The sequence below is a fragment of the Carcharhinus amblyrhynchos genome, chromosome 31 (genome assembly GCF_965287045.1).
Source record: "Carcharhinus amblyrhynchos chromosome 31, sCarAmb.v2.hapA, whole genome shotgun sequence".
NCBI lineage: Eukaryota > Metazoa > Chordata > Chondrichthyes > Carcharhiniformes > Carcharhinidae > Carcharhinus > Carcharhinus amblyrhynchos.
In genome coordinates, this window is record NC_137354.1 from 20,938,992 (window position 1) to 20,957,780 (window position 18,789).

Genomic DNA, 18,789 nt, shown 5'->3' on the forward strand with positions numbered 1-18,789 from the left:
AGCACCTCAGAGTGCAACTTGATCTACGTAGACAACTTAAATACCTTTGCACCATTTTGTAATGTTTGACTGTATTGAAGCACCTCAGAATGCAACATGATGTACATATGTACACAGTTTGTTAGTTTCTTCCTTCTATTCCTTATTTTTGTTCAGCATTAAGCTGTTGTTTGTTTTCCTGTCCTTGCCCAGTTCCCTGCTCTCTTCCAAGCATCATTTCCAGAATCAGGACTTTACATCTGATTTGCTTTCGGTTCTCCAATAGAGGGTGATACTGCGAACTGGGATCATCTCTAGGAATGGGGGGGCTCAGTTTCTTCAGCAATTAGTGATGAATGTCTCTCTACTTTTTGTTTGTTTCATGACTACACCAGACTCAAGTCTGAACTTTCTCAATTTCTGTTTTTAACAGCAGAATTGAAGAAGTGACCAGATTAGTAGGCGGGGAGAAAAGGTCAACTCCTTTTCAGAGGTCCTCATTCAAACAAAAAAAAAACTCAACTCCTGAGCAGGAACTTCTTGCTGCTACAAGCACTGCCCTAAACCCAAACTCCTCTCTCACTGGCACCACCTTTTCTTTCCTTGTAGGCTTTGGTCTTTGGTTATGACTCACTTCTATATTGAACTGAGGCCTCTGTCTGCTCCTGGGTTGTTCCAAACTTAGCTCATGCATAACAAGTGCAACGTAATGTTGCAACTATATTTTAATAATTCATATTCAATTTTTCCTTCCGAGTTTGCTAAAAAGGTATAAGTGGAGGGGAAGAACTTGCTTTGAAGAATTCCATGGTGCATTATGTTATTGGTACTTTTAACTTCTTTACTGTTCATGTTGTCTTCACGTTTGTTAATGATTGTGGTCAGATGATTGATGTGTTTTGCTCTCTGATTTAATTTTGTAATGTCTTTCACAAAGGACAGGTGCCATTCCTGGATTAGGGGAATCCAAGAATGTTTGGAGTGTATCTACACAGGAGTATCGTGTACTCTCAAGAAAAAGCTGCTTGAGAAGTCTGTACAAATATGCATCTATTTTGTAGAATAAGCTGCACAATCATTTATTTTACAAAAATTTAATTTTGCCATGCACCAGAATTGTTTATTTGGCTGTTAAGTATGTAATTGTTTATTAATTACAGCATGAATATATGGGAAATGGAAATGTTAATGTATTTGGTGGAAAGAGTCAGTTTGGCTCAGTAATTTTTAGAAACTTCATAAAATTATGAAGAAATTGTGATAGGGTACATATCCGTTAGTTATATATCTTGTAAAAGCAAATGCTGAACCAAAATGTGAACGCAATGTCCAATATAATTCTAAAATAATGTGTTGGGGGAAGAACAAGAATGATTGTTCTGTTTAGATAGCTGATGTCCAGATATAGTATTGAAATTAATGAATATGCAAATGATGCTCATAACATCTGTGTGCTTATCGTTCATCGCAAGGTTTTCTATCTCAAGTATGCTTTATTTAATTGAGCAATTTTAGACAAAACTGATAACCAAAGGAGCCATTTTGAGACAAGATAATCAATAGCTTGGTCCTAGAGGCAGGAATGGAACAATATCTGAAAGGAAGATCGTGAGATGGCAAGGTGTACAAGTTTAGGGATGGGGCCTCAGTGACCAAAGGAATTGCCCCACCATTGGTGGGGCAATGTTGAAGTTTTTGGAGGGTTACAGGGCGGGAAAAGATTAGAGAGATAGGCAAAGATAAAGCCATGAAAGCATTTGAAATAGGATGAGAATTTTAAATCCAAAGCTTTGGAGTATTGGGAACAAATTAGGTTTCAGGTAGCTTAACGTTAACGGATATATTAGTTACCATCACTTCCTGGAGATCAACATCAGATTTCAAAGTTTTTAAAAAATCTTCATGGAATGTGGGCATTGCTGTCTATGCTAGCAATTATTGTCCATCCCTAGGTTGCCCTTAAGATGGTGGTGAGCTGCTGCAGTCAGTATAATGTAGGTACACCACATGATTTTGCCCTCCAGCAACAGTATTGGAATGGTGATATAGTTCCAAATCATGGTGTGTGGCTTGGAGGGGAACAGGCACGTGCGAGTGTTCCCATGTATCTTTTGCCCATGTCCTCCAGATGGCTGAAGTCATGTGTTTAGAAGACGCTGTCAAAGGAGCCTTGGTGAGTTTCTGCAGTGCATTTTGTAGATGATACACACTGCTGCCACTATGCATCAATGGTGAAGGCAGTGGATGGGATGACAAAAGTGCTGCTTTGTCCTGAACAATCCAATTGTATAGGTTTGCAGGTTAATTTTGAAAACAAGCAGGTTTAACACTTCCAACAAGTTCATTCTTCACTGAAGCCCCCATAAAAAGTGAATGTGAACTTGAAAGTAATGCATACTGTAAAGCCTGTGAGACCTGACAATCCAGCAATAGTACTGAATATTGGTGTTCCAGAACTAGTTGTACTCTTAGCCAACCTGTTCCAGAACAGCCACAACACTGGCATCTACCTGACAACGTGGGCATGTGCCTGGATATGTCCTGTCCACAAAAACCAGAACAAACCTAACCTGGCCAGTTCTGACTCTAGCAGTCTGTTTACAATCATCTACGAAGTGAAGTGTTGATGACAGTTCTTTCATTTGGGTGGCAAGAAACACGTATCACACATCGGCCCAAGATGTAATGTTGCCCAGGTCTATCGATGGTGGGAACTGTTTTATTATCCGAGTTGTAAATGGAACAGAACACTGCAAAATCTTCCACAAGCATGTCCACTTCTGACTTTATGTTGCAGAGAAGGTTATTAACGAAGCAATTGAAGCAGATAGTGCCAATTGCCCTAAGGAAATTATCCAGTGACGTTCTTGGGCTGAAACAATTGGTTTCTAACAAGCATATACATCTTCCCTTGCAGAAAGCATAACTCCAGCTAGGAGAGGTTTCTTGATTTCTACTGACTTCAAATTTTAGAGTTCCATGATGCCAGTCATCTTGATGTCAAGAGAAGTCGCTCTTGATGCCCAGTTTTGAGCTGCTAGATCTGTTCGAAGTAGACTTCGAACAGATATAGCAGCCCAAAACCAGAACTCTTGACCGGTTAGAAACATACCTAGCACAAAAGTGATTGTAGTTATTGGAGATTAATCATACAGTGCAGCCTCCCAGTGTCTGGGATTTTCACCTCGGCAACTATTAATGGCACTATCCCATTTGGCATGGTGATAGTGCCACACAACACAATGGAGAAGTGATGGACACTGAGGTTCCCCACCTAGTGCATGCGATGCCATTGCCACCCTCAGTGCTTCCTTCAAATGGCATTCAATATGGAGGAGCACTGATTCATTCAGCTGAGGTGGGACAGCACATGTTATTAGCAGGAAGTTTCCTTGCCCATATTTTCTGTGGTGCCATGAGACTTTATGGGGTCCAGAGTCGAGGTTCAGGGCTCCCAGGGCAACTCCTTCCCAACTGCATAGCCACTGCGTCACCACCTCCGATGGGTCTGTCCTACCAGTGGGGCAGACTTTTCCAGGAATGGGGGTGTCTAGGTCATGATCTGGAAGATCTGATTCTGAGAGTATGACTACATCAGATGTAGTCATGCATCAGATTAATTGGTCTGAGAGACATCTCTCCCAATTTTGGCACTAGCTTCCAGATGTTAGTAAGGAGGATTTAGGAGCATCAACAGGGCTGGGTTTGCCATTGTCATTTCCACTATTGTTTTCATTGTCTGTTAGCATACTGGTCCTTGAATTATACACAGTTACAGCAGGATGAAAATCAACACACATGGCTCCTAAGGAAACCATTATGTGGAGAGAAAATGTGTCTTGGGATAATGAACAAAAGCATATTGAAAAATTGCTTTAAGGATATTTTCAGGGAAAACAACATGTAATTTATGGATAGCAACACATCTGAGCTGACAAACACTTGTGTATTGTAGTAACACAAACAGAAAACAATGAAACAGCAAATTATATAATCATAGAATAGCTTAAGCACAGAAGGAGGCCACTCAGCCTGTTATATCTATGCTGGCTCTTACAACAGCAATTCACCAACCCCACCTTTTCTCCACAGCCTTGCAGTTTCTTTCCCTTCCACATAATGACCCAATGCCCTTTTGAATCCAATGACTGAATTTGCCTCCACCACACATTTAGGCATTCCAGATTATTAATATACAAATGAAAGAATTGTGGACATAACATATTTTAGATTTATACAACAAATTACACATTTCCAATTCATTATCTATCAATTCTGAATACTACATATAGTAATAATTCCCATTTCTCATCCATTTTTTATTACCACCATGTTGATTTTTTTCTCAAATGGTTTGAATTCAATTATTTTGCATCAAGGTATTTTTCAATTGTCTGACAGTATGAAGCATTACAGATATTTAAAAAAAAATCTAATTCCTAAAATGAGAATGGCTTCAAGCTAACATTCATCTGTATTCAAATTGTGGGGTCCGAGTTTAGTATACAACCAAGCTGAAAAGCTTTAGAATCCTCTGCATGGTTTGTTATATCACAGCCTTAAAGTCACTCAAAAAATCATTTACAAACATAATTTATTATTTTCCCACACACACCAATTGTCCATAATTTTATGTAATTTTTAAGCTGGTGACTCAGAGATACTGTTCCACAGCCAGTACTTCATCCAAAATGTCATTTGTTTGACATCAAGACATGCTTTCTAATAAGTCTAATAGTAGATACAAGAAATGTATTTTTTCCTACTTGCTCCAGCAATATTTGTCTCCATTATTGTCTAAAATTAATAAGCTAGAGAACAAGAACCTAACCAGAAACAGAACAGAAAGCAAGAGAAGCCTCTTTATACAGCCTGTAAAATTCACTCCCAGTATTGAATGATTGAGACACAAACTATTGGATAGATGGATGAAGGAAAAGAGGAAAAAGGGATAGGGCAGCAGGACAAGTACATACAGTTAACTTTGTTTGCTTCCATGGACAGAAGTACTCACGTCAATTGGTTGGGCCAAATGCCCTGTTTCTGTTTAGTATCTTCCAAGTACTTCTGGGAGGTTCGGTGTCTTCTAAACAAGATTAAACATTGCACAGAAGTAACCTTGCTCACACCCAGCTGGACAATCTTATGGAATGGGAAACTATTCCAAATGCGTCATATAGATAAGAAAGAATATTGACTATTCTTAGTATACAATTAATTTAAAATTGTCACTTAGGAGTCACATTTACACTAAGAAATCCTGAAAACTGTGTATTTCTTGATATTGTTTAGAACTCAACATACAAAACATATCTGTACTTCTGGATTACAGAGTCAGTTTAGCTGACTGGGAGCATTCTACTGAATTGGAAGGCTGTCGATTCAAATCCCACTCCAGGACTGTGAACATAAGATTATGAGATAACATAAGAGCATGAGAATATAATCTCAGATGACACTTGCGTGTTACTAAGGAAATGTTTAAAGTTTGTTTTTAGTGTCACAAGTAGGCTTACATTAACACTGCAATGAAGTTACTGTGAAAATCACCTTGTTGCCACACTCTGGTGCCTATTTAGGTACACAGAGGGAAATTTAACATGGTCAATGCATCTAACCAGCACCTCTTTCAGACTGTGGGGGGAAACTGGAGCACCCAGAGGAAACCCACGCAAACACAGGGAGAAAGTGCAGACTCCGCACAGATAGTAACTCAAGCTGGAATCAAACCTGGGTCCTTGGCACTGTGAGGCAGCAGTGCTGCCACCCCATTGTTAAGAGTTATCATTTCTTTAATAAATTATTGAACCAAAGTATCACCTACCTTTTCAGGGGCTATACAATTTCAGTGAAACCATCCTGGCCAACATTAACATTGCTGCCTCACAGTGCTAGGGATCCAGATTCAATTCCAGCCTTGAGTCACTGTCTGTGTGGAATCTGCACGTTCTCCTCATGTCTGCATGGGTTTCCTCAGGATACTCCAGTTTCTTCCCACAATCCAAAGATGTGCAGATTAAGTGCACTGGCCACACTAAATTGCCCCTTTAGTGTTAGGGGGTCTATCAAGGTAAATACATGAGGTTACAGGGAAAGGATGGGTGGGGTTGTTGCCACTGCAGGTTTGGTGGGCCAAATTATGTCCTTCTGCACTGTAGTGATTCGATCATTAATTCCTCAATCAACATCACCGAAAGCGTCATTAATCTCAGCTGTGCACAGAATAACTGTCGTGTTTGGGTGTAATTAGTTGTTACGTTGACAAAAAAATGAGTACTCAGCAATGCTTTGGAATAGTCTGAGGATGTGAAAGGCAAGAGTATAAAGTTAAGTTTCAGTTTATGTTCTGAATGGTAATAATACTGTACTCTCAACAGGGAGAAAGGGGGAAACGGGTTGCGTCGTGGTAATGTCACTGGACTAGCATTCCAGAGACCCAGGCTAACGCTCTGTAGACACAGCTTTGAATCCCATCACATCAGCTGGTGCAATTTAATTTCAATTAATGCATCTCAAGTCTCACCTTGACCACAAAATATTGTCTGTTGTAATAAATATGGTTCCATATGGTTCACCAATGTCCTTTAGGCAAGAAAATCTGCCATCTTTATCTGACCTGACCAGGCCCACAGCAATGTGGTTGACTCTTAAATGCCCTCATTTGTGTCAAACCCCTATGAAGTCCAAAAGTAATTAAATCAGAAGGACAACCTGGTATTGACCTAGGCAACAAAATGACAACCTGCCTGTACTGCAAAATCCTCCTTACTAACATCTGGTGCCTTGTGCCAAAATTGGGGCAGCTGAGCCAAAGGTGAGTCAAACAACAACCTGACATAGTCTGTAAGATGTATTTTTAAAGTTAGGAGGATGTTGCCCTAGGATCCTCAACTCTGGACTCCATGAAATGTCATGACAACAGTCAAGCATGGGCAAAGAAACTCCTGCTGGTTATCACATACTATTAGCTAATCCATCAAGGTGAATGCCACTTGAAGCACCTAGGGTGGCAATGTACCCTGAATGGGGACTCCAACATCCATCACCAGGAATAGCTCAGTATCCCGCTACTGACCGATCTGGCCAAGTCTTAAATGACATAGCTGCTAGATTGGATCTTCAGCACACAGTGAAGATACCTACTTGAACTCATCCTCACCAATCTACATGCCAGATGCATTGGTCCATGACAGTATTGGTGGGAGTAACTACCACACATTTTTTGTGGAGGTAAAGTCCTGTGTTCACATTCCGATCACCTCCATTTGGTTGTGTAGCACTATTGCCATGCTAAATCAGATAGGTTTCTGAACAGATCTAGCAACTCAAAATTGAGCATTCAAGAGGTGCTGTAGGATCTCAGCAGCAGCAGCAGAACTGTACAGAACCTTAACTGAAGCTCATGGCCTGACATATTCTCTACTCCACCATCAAGTATGGGAATCAATTTTCAACGAAGAGTGCAGGAGCACCAGACATACCTAAAAATGAGGCATCAACCTGATGAAACTACAACACATGATGACTTGCATGCCAAACCTACATGATCTCACAACCAATAGTACAAATGCAGTCCTGCCACATCCAGTCATGAATGGTGGTGGACAATTAAACAAACAGCAGCTCCAAAAATAACCCCATCCTGAATGATGGGGGAGTGCAGCACAAAAGACAATAATCAGTCAACTCTTGACCATCAGTAATGTAATGAAAGGGGTCACTGACAGTGCTATCAAGTGGCACTTACTCAGCAACAATCAGATGCAAGGGAATACAACCTGCAAGTTCCCCTAAATCACACATCATCCTGAACGATATTGCTGCCGTTCCTTTCCTTGCTGCTGAGTCAAAACCCTAGAACTCCCTTCCTAACAGCACTGTGAGTATTACGACAACACACTGATAGCAGAAACTCGAGAAGACAGTTCACCACTGCTTTCTCTGAAGGACAATTTGGGAAAAGCAATGAATGGTGGCCCAGCCAGCAATGCCATACTCCATGAACAAGTGACATACAGTTAAAATATAATTCGGTTGGAGCACAAAAATCCTTTCAAAGAAATGGGTTCTATTCTGATTTTTTTTCCACAAAATCTCACACAAAATGATCTGAAGAAATTAAATAAAATGATTCATCCATTCTGTTTGCAACAGTTCTTTCGTATATTGAAAACAGCATTACGCTCATTACTGTGAGAAAGGAACATTTTAATACAACAAAAAGTAATACTTATAAAAAGCAAAATATTGCACCATATCCCAACCTAAAACCTTATTTGATCCTTTCTCCTCAGATTTTGCAAAGTCTTCTGACTAAATCCAACATTTTCTGTTTTTATTTCAAAGAACAATATTTTTTGCTAATTTTTCTCTGGTGATAAACTTCCAAACACCTAATCATCCCCCGCCAAGTAAACTGTTCCCGAGTGGGAAAATGCAATGGTATTTTTCACTAGTAAACAATATCTAGTACTGGCTTTTTTTGAAACCATTGCTCTCATTGGAAATACTGTGAACAAACTTTGTCTCCTGGACTTCAGAATTACTGTAAAATGATTTTGTTCTGAAGATATCACAGGCAACATACTACGATCTTGCACATATCCTTGTTTATTTATTAGTGTCACAAGTAAGGCTTACATTAACACTTCAATGAAGTTACTGTGAAATTCCCCTAGTTGCACATTCCAGTGCCTGCTCGGGTACACGAATTTAACATAGCCAGTGCACCTACCCAGCATGTCTTTCAGGCTGAGGGGGGAAACCACAGCACCTGGAGGAAACCCATGTAGACACAGGGAGAATGCGCAGACTTCGCAACGACAGTGACCCAAGCCAGGAATCAAACCGGGTCCCTGGTGTTTTGAGGCAGCTACTCTAACCACTGTGCCATCGTACCGCCCAAATATCGATTCACAGTGTGCAGGGTTTGAACCTGCACGGGGAGACCCCATTGGATTTCAAGTCCAATGCCTTACCCACTCTGAATCGCTGTTCTGCAGACTATAAAACAAAAACATTTTCTAGAACATTCTGCATAAAATCAGATCTGTAACAACCAATTGTCTCAATCCACAGGCAGATACTGATCCACTAGTACCATTCTTCTCACAGTAGTTAATACAAATGAATCAAAAGAACACCGCAACAGAGCCCAATTTCTACCACAGTAAGGATGAGAGACAGTGAACGTTTCGGTGGGCAAAAACGTATTCTAGATAAAAATGAAGGAGTGGTTCATCAAATTGACATCAGATGTTAATAAGATTACAGAGGCCAAAAAAAGTTGAGATGAGACTCAAATGAATCTAGAGATTTTCAATTCTCCTTGAAAGTGGAGTCACAGGTAGACAGTGTGGTGAAGAAGGTATTCAGCATGTTTGGTTTCATTGTCAGAACACTGAATACAGGAGTTGCGGCATCTTGTTGAAGTTGAACAAGACGTTGGTAAGGCCACACTTGGAATACTGCATTCAGGTCTGGTCACCCTATTGTAGAAAGGATATTATTAAATTAGAAAGAGTGCAGAAAAGATTTACCAGGATGCTACCGGGACTTGATGGTTTGAGTTATAAGGAGAGGCTGGATAGACTGGGACTTTTTTCTCTGCAGCATAAGGGGCTTAAGGGTGATCTTTTAGAGGTCTATAAAATAATCAGGGGTATAGATCAGCTAGATAGTCAATATCTTTTCCTAAAGTTAGGGGAGTCTAAAACTAAGGGATAAAAACTAAAAATCTAAAGGTTTTAGGTGAAAGGGGAAAGATACAAAAGGGTCCAGGAGGGTAATTTTTTCACAGAAGAGTCGAGCATCTGAAACAAGCAGCCACAGGTAGTAATAGAGGGGGGTACAATTTTGTCTTTTAAAAGTATTCAGACAGTTACATGGGTAAGATGGCTACCGAGGGATATGGGCCAAACGCAGGCAATTGGGACTAGCTTAGGGGTTTAAAAAGGGACGGCATGGAGAAGTTGGGCCAAAGGGCCTGTTTTCATGCTGTAAACCTCAATGACTCTATAAGAGGAGGGGGTCAAGGATTGATCACTGAGAGGTATCAAAGGTAAAGTTGCAGAAGCAGGAAAGTTGGCATGGCAAGTGATTCCCTCCTCCACCACACAAACGAATGGAAAAAGTGGTAAGAATATTCAAGGTGATGGGCAGCAAGGTAAATAAGGAAATAGATAGCCATGTTAAAAATCAAGCACAACATTAAATACGATGAGTTCATGAGCTTTGTTGTCACTAAGATGGAGACAATCCAATCAGCTGTCTCTGCCGCATTCCTCCCTTCTATCCAGCCAAAATTCCTTTACTGCTTTCCCTTCCTCCTGAGCTTGCATCTGTCTAGTTTTTTTTAATTTCCTCTCTGAACTCATGTTGTTAATGAGACCCACCTCCTGATTCACTCAACCCACTAAATTTCTGACTCGTGAACTTCCAATCCTAGTCCCCGTTAGTTGATATTGTAAATGATTCTGTCCCTCAAAAAAAAAAGCCCTTGACCCCTCAATCCTTGCAAACCATCAGGCCATCTCCAAACTTCCTTTGCTAAGTTTTTGAAAATATTTCTGCCTCCCATATCATTCCCAGATCTTCATGTTTAAATGCCTTTGAACAGCTCTTAAAGGTCATACTGTACATGACTGTGACAATGATAAACTATGGTTAACCACATTACTTTCCTCCACTTCTGCATTGACATTCAGCCTAGATGGGATTGCTCTAAGTTGGTTCCATCTGAGCTTATCTAATCATAGCCAAAGCATCACTTACAATGGTTTCTTTTCTTGCTCCCACACCATCACCTCTGGTGTCCTAAGGATCTATCCTTGGCAGTCAACAACATAATTTGAATGCTTAGCATTAGTTTTCACATGTAGACCGATGACATCATCACAAGCTCACCTCCTCCTTAGATGATGTCATCGTCACTGAGTTATCAGACTGCTCTTCCGATACCCAGTAATGAATGAGCAGAAATTTCCTCCAATTAAATATGGCGAAGATTGAAGGCACCCCTCCCTTTACTGGTAACAGTCAGATGAAGTCAGACTGTTCCCAACCACGATGCCACATCTGAACCCGAGATCAACTTCCGACATATCTCTGACTTCACTAGGACCGCTTATTTCCACCTCTGTAAAATCACCCAGCTTCACCCTTGTCTCAGCCTGCCTGCTGCTGAATCCCTCATCAATACTTTTGCTATCTTTAGAATCAACTCATCCAAAGCACTCCTGACCTGTCTCAGATTCTACCCTTTGTAAACTCAAGGTCCTCTAAAACTCTGTTGCCTATGTCTTAAAAAGCAAGTCCCTTTCCCATTAGCCTCATGCTTGCAACATATTGACTTTTAAATTCTTACCCTTGTTTTCAAATCCATTCATTGGCCCTCCCTTCTGTGATCTCCTCCAACCCCACAACCTTCCAAGGTACCTACACTCCTCTAATATATCCTAATTTGGCTTAGTCAAGTGTCATACTTGAGTTTTATAATACTGTTATGGAGCACCTTGGGACATTTCATTACATTAAAGGTACTATGTAAATATAAGTTGCTGTTGTTAAGGCACGGAAGATATTAAAAAGGTAAAGTCAAGTAGTGGAGTTTAGGCGAAAAAAGACGAAGGTGCTGATCCTATTCAAGAGGGGATAGGAAATCTGAAATTGAAGATAAGCTAGTTTGTTGGTGCACAGCATAAGGGAAAGACAAGTGTGGCCTTTTGAGCAAGGATCTTGGCTTGGAACTACAAGAATTAATGAATTCATGATGGATGAAAAAGGGCAAAGTGCTTGAAGGTGGTGGTACCAGGAGAATATGCCAAGGTACCACAGTGTGGATTGTAGAAGAGGATCATGTCTGTATCATAGCAACTGAAGGCAGGGCTGACAGTGATAGATAAAGCCAGGTTGGAGTGGGTAGAAAAAAAATTGCTGCATGTGCACCATACTTTTGTCAATGACACGATTCAAATACTTTCACCCAAGATCAGGTCATAATTGCAAGGGTTTTATTTGCAAGTGAGCAGACATTTGAAGGAAATACAATGATGAAAGTTAAACTGTCAATAAGGTCTGCTGAAGTGGTGAAAGAGGTCAACAAGCTCGTGATAAGCCCAATGGGCAACATGGTCAACAAAACGAAATACAGAACAGGACAGTTGCTCTAAATGGCAGATATGGTTACTATGACAAGCTTATTGGAGAATGTCAAGGGAAGCCATGGGCTTAATCATTAAAGACTGGTGCCTGAGACAAAACTAGGAGAGAAAGCAAACCGAAGGGTGAAAATAGGCAAAAACAATCTTGACAGCAAAGGAGGAGCTGAAAGTTGGCATAGCCAGGTGAGGGGAAGAATAACATGAAACCTGGGAAAACCCAAAATAAGTAACTAGGATTAGTGAGCCTGTGTACAGAGTGGCAGCAAAATGTGAACACAAGGGAAGCTTAAGTTACACAAACAACTTGGAAGCACTCACATTATTCTTAATAATCAAGGGAATCCAATTTGCCAACCAATTTTTAGATGCAAAGTTTACACAGTAATTTCTAGGGAAGGAGAAACGTTACAAAGTTCTTTCCAGGTAGGTATTCAATTCTACAGTTTAAAAATTTCTGCTGACCCTAGCAATAACTCTCTACTCATTGAATACAATATCATAAAAAGTTACTAAATCACTGGAGAGTTTTAAATTGGACATGAAACATTGCACAATATTACCCATCCCAAATGTTTTTATATTCCTGCAATCTCACTGTAAAGAACTGCCACGCTTTTTCACATAAAACACCAGCCAGCATGATGCACTCTTTTGAAAGTGGAAAATTTGAAAAAAAAAGAATAATTTCTGTATCTTAAATCAGGAAAAACCTCTTGTTACTCTACCTAAAATTCTTGCTGCCACTTCTTACATATTTTCAGAAACACTATCATCACAACTGGACATCGAGTCCAAGCAAGTGGATTCTCTCTTGCAGCCACTTACAACAAATTATTTTTCAAAAATAGATGTTTAGCACACCACATTCTATTTTTGTCAGCCAGAACAGCAGAACAACAGACTTCTAGGGTTGAGTATTTGCCACATGAATGGTGTTAGCTAGTTTTGCAGAAAGTTTCATCTTAATCCAAAGATCCACTGCAATTCCTGTTTCCCCTTTTCACCTTATATCAACTTTAAAAATCAGCTTATTTTCTAGAGACTAGAACTCAAAAAAAACTAAATGAGAACCCAGAATTAACTGCTCACTATCAGCCTCGTAAAATTGAAGAAACTACATTGATTATTAAGCCATACGATGGTGGGGAAGTTAAAACTGTTGAGGATTATGTGGAACAGTTGTGATGCTACTTTTAGTAAATAATACTTTGGTGTATGACCCAAGGCCACCTTTCATTGACAGTATGCACAGTATTGTGGTGTAGCAGCTGTCAGTGCAATACTGCCCTTGTTTCAGATCCATCTGAAACAAATCTGACATTTAATTGAAGCATAATAAATACTCTCTGCCAAAGGGTGAACTAGATCCACTTTAATTGCAAAGCTTTCATTTCTTTTCCTGCCAGAAACTTGCTTCAAAGATGTAAATGCATCACATCTAAGATATTAGCATAGCACATTTTTGCACGAAATTGTACGCTCACATCACCAATGTAATTCAGTAACATCCCTGGTCAATAATAGAATATCAAAATTTTCTTATAAATTTGGAAGAAACGATTTTAAATCTATTTATCAACTGAAAGAAATCAGGGAAGCGATAGAATGATTTGAATCATTACTACCTATAAGACTTTATTTTCACAATGATGCTGAAAGTAACTCAATTACAAAGATGGAGCTGGTTCAGTTGACCAGAGTTGATATTAAAGTAAAAGCTTCACCTGCCTTGAGGTTTTGTCACTTTAATATCAATTGGGCAACTGAATACATCAAAATAACTAAAGTTTAAAGAGGTCACCTCCCTTCTATTCATCCACTCTTTCCATGATTTCAACTGCTTTTAAACTACTTTCTAATATCTTCTACTCAAATTAAATACAAATCAAAGCTATTGAACTGAACATTATGTTTTGTGCCTTCCAGATCTTACCATTTACTTAAGCGGAATTTATTTTTAAAAATGAGTTTTCATTTTGAAAATAACTGCTTTACTCTTGTGCCAGAACCCTAGTGATGAATAGTCACAATTGGGACAAAACCAAATGTGCCTATGACAAGCCAAACACAGCGACGGCTGTTGCAGGACAAATCTATGCTGCAATACCAGCTGGCAGATGATACTTGCGTGATAACACTCTGGTGAAATGGATTAGAATGGCTTTGAAGTGCTTCCCTGTCTCCAAACTCTTAAATTATTTTCTTTTCATTTTTGATACAGGGTTGGAATTATTGAAGACTTGTCTGCTTCAATTAAGTAACAACTTGCTTTGTTTCATCCTTTCAAAAAGTATAAGCTTCTGTTTAGTGTATGAGAACTGATAGTATAGGTACAAAGTTTGAGAATGAATTCTAACCAGAATGACTCCTGTTTAGTGGATACCTCTCCACAATTGTCAATTCGCCACCCATACTCTCTCAGCCAGTTCTGTATGGTGCAATCAGCACTCTGATTAAATTGAAATATTCAAAATTTAAGAGAAACAGTCAGAGCACAAAAAAGATCTTAATGTTAATTTACATTAGCTAGCTTTCCATTACTGATTCACTTTAAAAGATCTGAAACTTAAAACTATGATACTTGTTTCTACATTACTGGACAACATTGATCTTTCTAAACACCAGATATTCTCTCAATAGATCCTAGAAGTACAAGTCTTTTGTTTACAAAAACCTGGCCTGAGTGTGGTCCAAACAAAGCAAGAAAGAACATTATGTCTTTATTCTGACAGTTTAGTGACAATTGTTTATTTTGAATTGTTTGTAAACAAAAAATATTGGATACCAATTTATGCTGCTACCAGAGATGTACAGGAAACAAAACTAACTTTAGTTTCAACATAGCACAGCAGTTTCTTGAAGTCTGATTTTGAGAGTCCTTTGTAATCCTCAGTTACTTTTTCTTAATGATTTTGATTTGATTTATTTTTGTCACATGTATTAACAGTGAAAAATATTGTTTGTCTGCTATACAGACAAAACATACTATTCATAGAGAAGGAGAGGGTGCAGTTGTTACAGTTGTAGCTAGGGTGTAGAAAGATCAACTTAATGCAAGATAAGTCCATTCAAAAGCAGCAGGGAAGAAGCTGTTCTTGAGTCAGTCAGTATGTGACCTTAGACTTTTGTATCTTTTTCCTCAAAGGAAGAAGATGGAAGAGAGAACATCTGGGGCTCGTGGGGTCTTTAATTATGCTGTAATAATGCTTATGCCGTTATAATGTTTAGCACAGGATAAGTCACATTAACTAAGGATGTATTTCAATCACAAGGATCACCTATATTTCTTCACCTCATTTGCTCTCTGCCAAGGTACAGATCAGTAAGAAGTCTCACAACACCAGGTTAAAGTCCAACAGGTTTATTTGGCAGCACAAGCTTTCACAGTCTCTGAAGGTACAGATCAGCAGGTACTGGCAACCAGCTAGTATCGCACTGCAATGGCCACTCACCACACAAGGCCAGACATCAAAGTAAAACAAAAAAATACAGCTCTAGAACTAAACAGCAGGTTAACTAGCATCTGTAAGGCCAAAAGACAAGTTGTGACATTTTGGGTGTGTGCCCTTCATTGTGCTTTTGCCATTTTTTCAAATGCGGACACGTTCTGCTCTCATCTGCAGCACCTGCTTTTATTTCACGACAGCAGTTGTTTTATTTTCTAGAAATCAAAGCAATGTCTGTAGAGCTTACTGCAGTACAGACTAAAATTGCCCAATGAGCCATTTAAGGAATAAAAAGTATTGTTACTAATTCTGCCACTTGGAAATATTTTGGTAAGAGGAGGGGAAAGAGAATTAAAAGAGGAAAAAATATTAAATATTTTCAAAAATCACTCCATAGTATTCAGAGTGTTGAACATGTATGCTCATGCATTACAATACTACTTTCTTTATTTGCTGATTGAAATGTTGTGACCTCATACACAAATAGGAGGCCGCTGAATATTTGAACTAATATTCTTCACTCAGCACAACTAATTAAACCCAACTGACTCCAAATTGTTCTCTCATTAAAGCATTTATTTAACATTGTGATCCAACTGAACAGACATTACGGTAGGGGCAAGATACCTGCCCTAATATGATGGAATAAAACAATCTGCGCTTCAATAGTACTTACTTAATGTTCAAATGAGGATGTCAGCCTAGGGGGAACAAAATACACCTCTCAGGGAAATGTTATTCTTTCCTCCTCAGTACAGGACAGAGAACAACATTGATTGTCAGCAGAAGAAACTAACACAAAATAGCAAACTTCATTCCAAAATAATTTGAAAAGTTAGTGAAACAAGTAAACAGATCTTTGACTCAGTGCTTGTGGACATCATTTGCTCTACAGACAGTTGTAAAGTCACAAGAATGACTCGTGGGTCCTTCATGCTGGCGTAACATCGCATGCAACAAATCAGTGATGTAACATCTACATTTCTCTTCCAAAGCATAGAAGGCAATTACGAAAGAAAAGAAATTGAAATAATTACTAATAAATGCATGGATTTAAATTCAACATATAACTTGTCATTTTCAGACATATTTCTTTCCCAAACAAATCAATTTCCTACTCTCCAGCTGGAAGGGTAGATTGATGATTTGCTCTGAGGAATATAGAACAATTTCTGATCATTAAGTCGGGAAAAGTTGTCCTGCGAAAACCTTCTTCCCCATTTTATTGTCTTGTTGCTGTTATCTATAGGCTTTATTGTAGATTCATTCATGTTTGCCCCACTATTCTATGACACATTTAAAATAGACTTCTGGTGAATTATACCACCTCTCCAGTATCATCAAATTTTCTGACCAAATACATCGCCTCAACTTATTGTGCTGACAACATTCAAAAAGAGTGGGACAATTTAGCCATCTTCATCACAAACCACACTTCCTCATGGTAAACCTACCAGGAGCCACAACAATGAAACCTGCCAATTTTCTTTCTGTCAACGAACAAACTGGTCAAGTCTGGCATAATATGCTCCTCCAAGGAAAGCAAGAAACTCCCTCACCTAACTGAAACAAATATTTCAGCCAGTATAAGTGGCCTTTTATATAACGATCAGAACATGATTTCTGTCAGGACAACGCAGGTAAAATTGACCCAAATTCTACTGTCACAATTAAACATTACCAAACCCTTTTGTCCCCTTTACGTGGGTGGCTTCCAATTTGTAAATTTGATTTTGATTCTTTAAAGGATCTACAGCAAGCAGACAAAGGGCATGTTGTCAAACCCTGAGCATTAATACATTCACGACAACACAAGTCCTATCACACACATTCACATATTGTCGAACGGAGCTCAAAACTTTTTGCTTCAGCTTCCAATTTAAACACAGGGTGGGGGAGGTAGATCAAGATTAGACAAAAGGTTCAAATACTGAAAACTAAGAACTTAACAAGATAAAACAAGAATCTTTCCCAAACGACTTCACTGCCTCGAGAGGGGAATTAGTTGAATTTGAAAGCAGAGAGATAAAAAAAAATCCCAGCAACCGAAAAAGTTTGTACCAGGACCTGAGCAAAAGTTTGATTTGGGGTTTGTGCCCCGTAAATACAAAAATAAAAAGCGTGTGTCTGGTTTGCAAAAAGGAGTTTGGATTTGTGTTCCTTTCCTTGATGTCTGCAAGTTGCCCCAATCCTTTCCCAGGCCGGGGAGACAGGCGGCTCACTACCCTCCTCCTGCTCTCTTAACCCCACCTCCATTCCTTTCCCTCTGCAAACCCGGCGCTTCCACAAACTCACTCCTCACAAACACCATCTTCCCCAACAACAAAACAGAAAATACCTCCCCCCGCCAAACAATTACACCAACACTCACCGGTGAGCCGCGCCTCCTCGATCCTATCCACGGTAAGTGATTCTTTCACAGGTATAAATATGTAAATAACCAAATATCAGCGTCTGGAATAAAACGAATTTCTTTTTTCCCAAAAAATACCCTCCCCTCCGACTGGCACTCGAGCCCAGCTCCAAGTCTCCGTCTGTCTTCTCTCGCCCTCACAGCCCAACGAACGAAAGTGCTCTCCCCCACTCTTCAGCACGCAGGCGCCTGCGCGCGCTCCCACCAGCCTCCAGCACGCAGGGGCGCGCGCGCTCCCCAGCAGCCTCCAGCACGCAGGCGCGCGCACCCTCCCCACCAGCCTCCAGCACGCGCACAGCCTCCTTCCTCCCTTCACTAGTTAAGCTGTGCGCATGCGGGCTGCCGGTCTCCTCGCTCTCTTTGTTTCCCCCCGCCCCCGAACCGGCAGTCACGCGTCTTCCAACAAGACGGCGCGCGTCCTTTGCCGCACGCATGCGCAGACACGCACTCCAACCCTCGACCGCCCGCCTCCGTAATGCGAGCGAGTTAAATGTCGTCCCGCACAAAAAAACATATGCCGGAAACAGAGGCGTCGAGACGCCGGTAATTAATTGTCGGGTAAGAGAGAGAGAGAACTTAGAGAAGAGCGAGTGGAGTGGAACGGAAGGGAATATGACTGAGGAAAGGATGGGATTGATGATGATAGTGGGGTTAAGGGAGGGATTTATTCTCCTCTGGGCGGCACGGTGACGGTTTGTTTTCAAACCGCCGCTCGCGGGCGGCTGGGCGCCCACTCAGTCAGTGTGAGGGGGAGATCATAGAAACCCTACAGTGCAGAAAGAGGCCATTC

The 18,789-nt window shown here is 40.1% G+C and overlaps 1 protein-coding gene across 3 annotated transcripts in view; it reads right to left on the reverse strand.

Moving 5' to 3' along the window:
- bmpr1aa (bone morphogenetic protein receptor, type IAa) overlaps nucleotides 1-18,161 on the reverse strand; it is a 225,358-nt gene extending 207,197 nt beyond the window's left edge. For 2 of the 3 annotated variants that reach the window (XM_080215778.1, XM_080215777.1), the window contains exon 1: nucleotides 17,958-18,161. The gene's annotated coding sequence lies outside the window, so the exon portion shown is untranslated. Of the gene's footprint in view, nucleotides 1-17,272; nucleotides 17,337-17,957 lie in introns of all 3 variants that reach the window. The other variant, XM_080215776.1, reaches the window with a different exon arrangement.
- Between the last annotated feature and the right edge of the window lie 628 nt (nucleotides 18,162-18,789).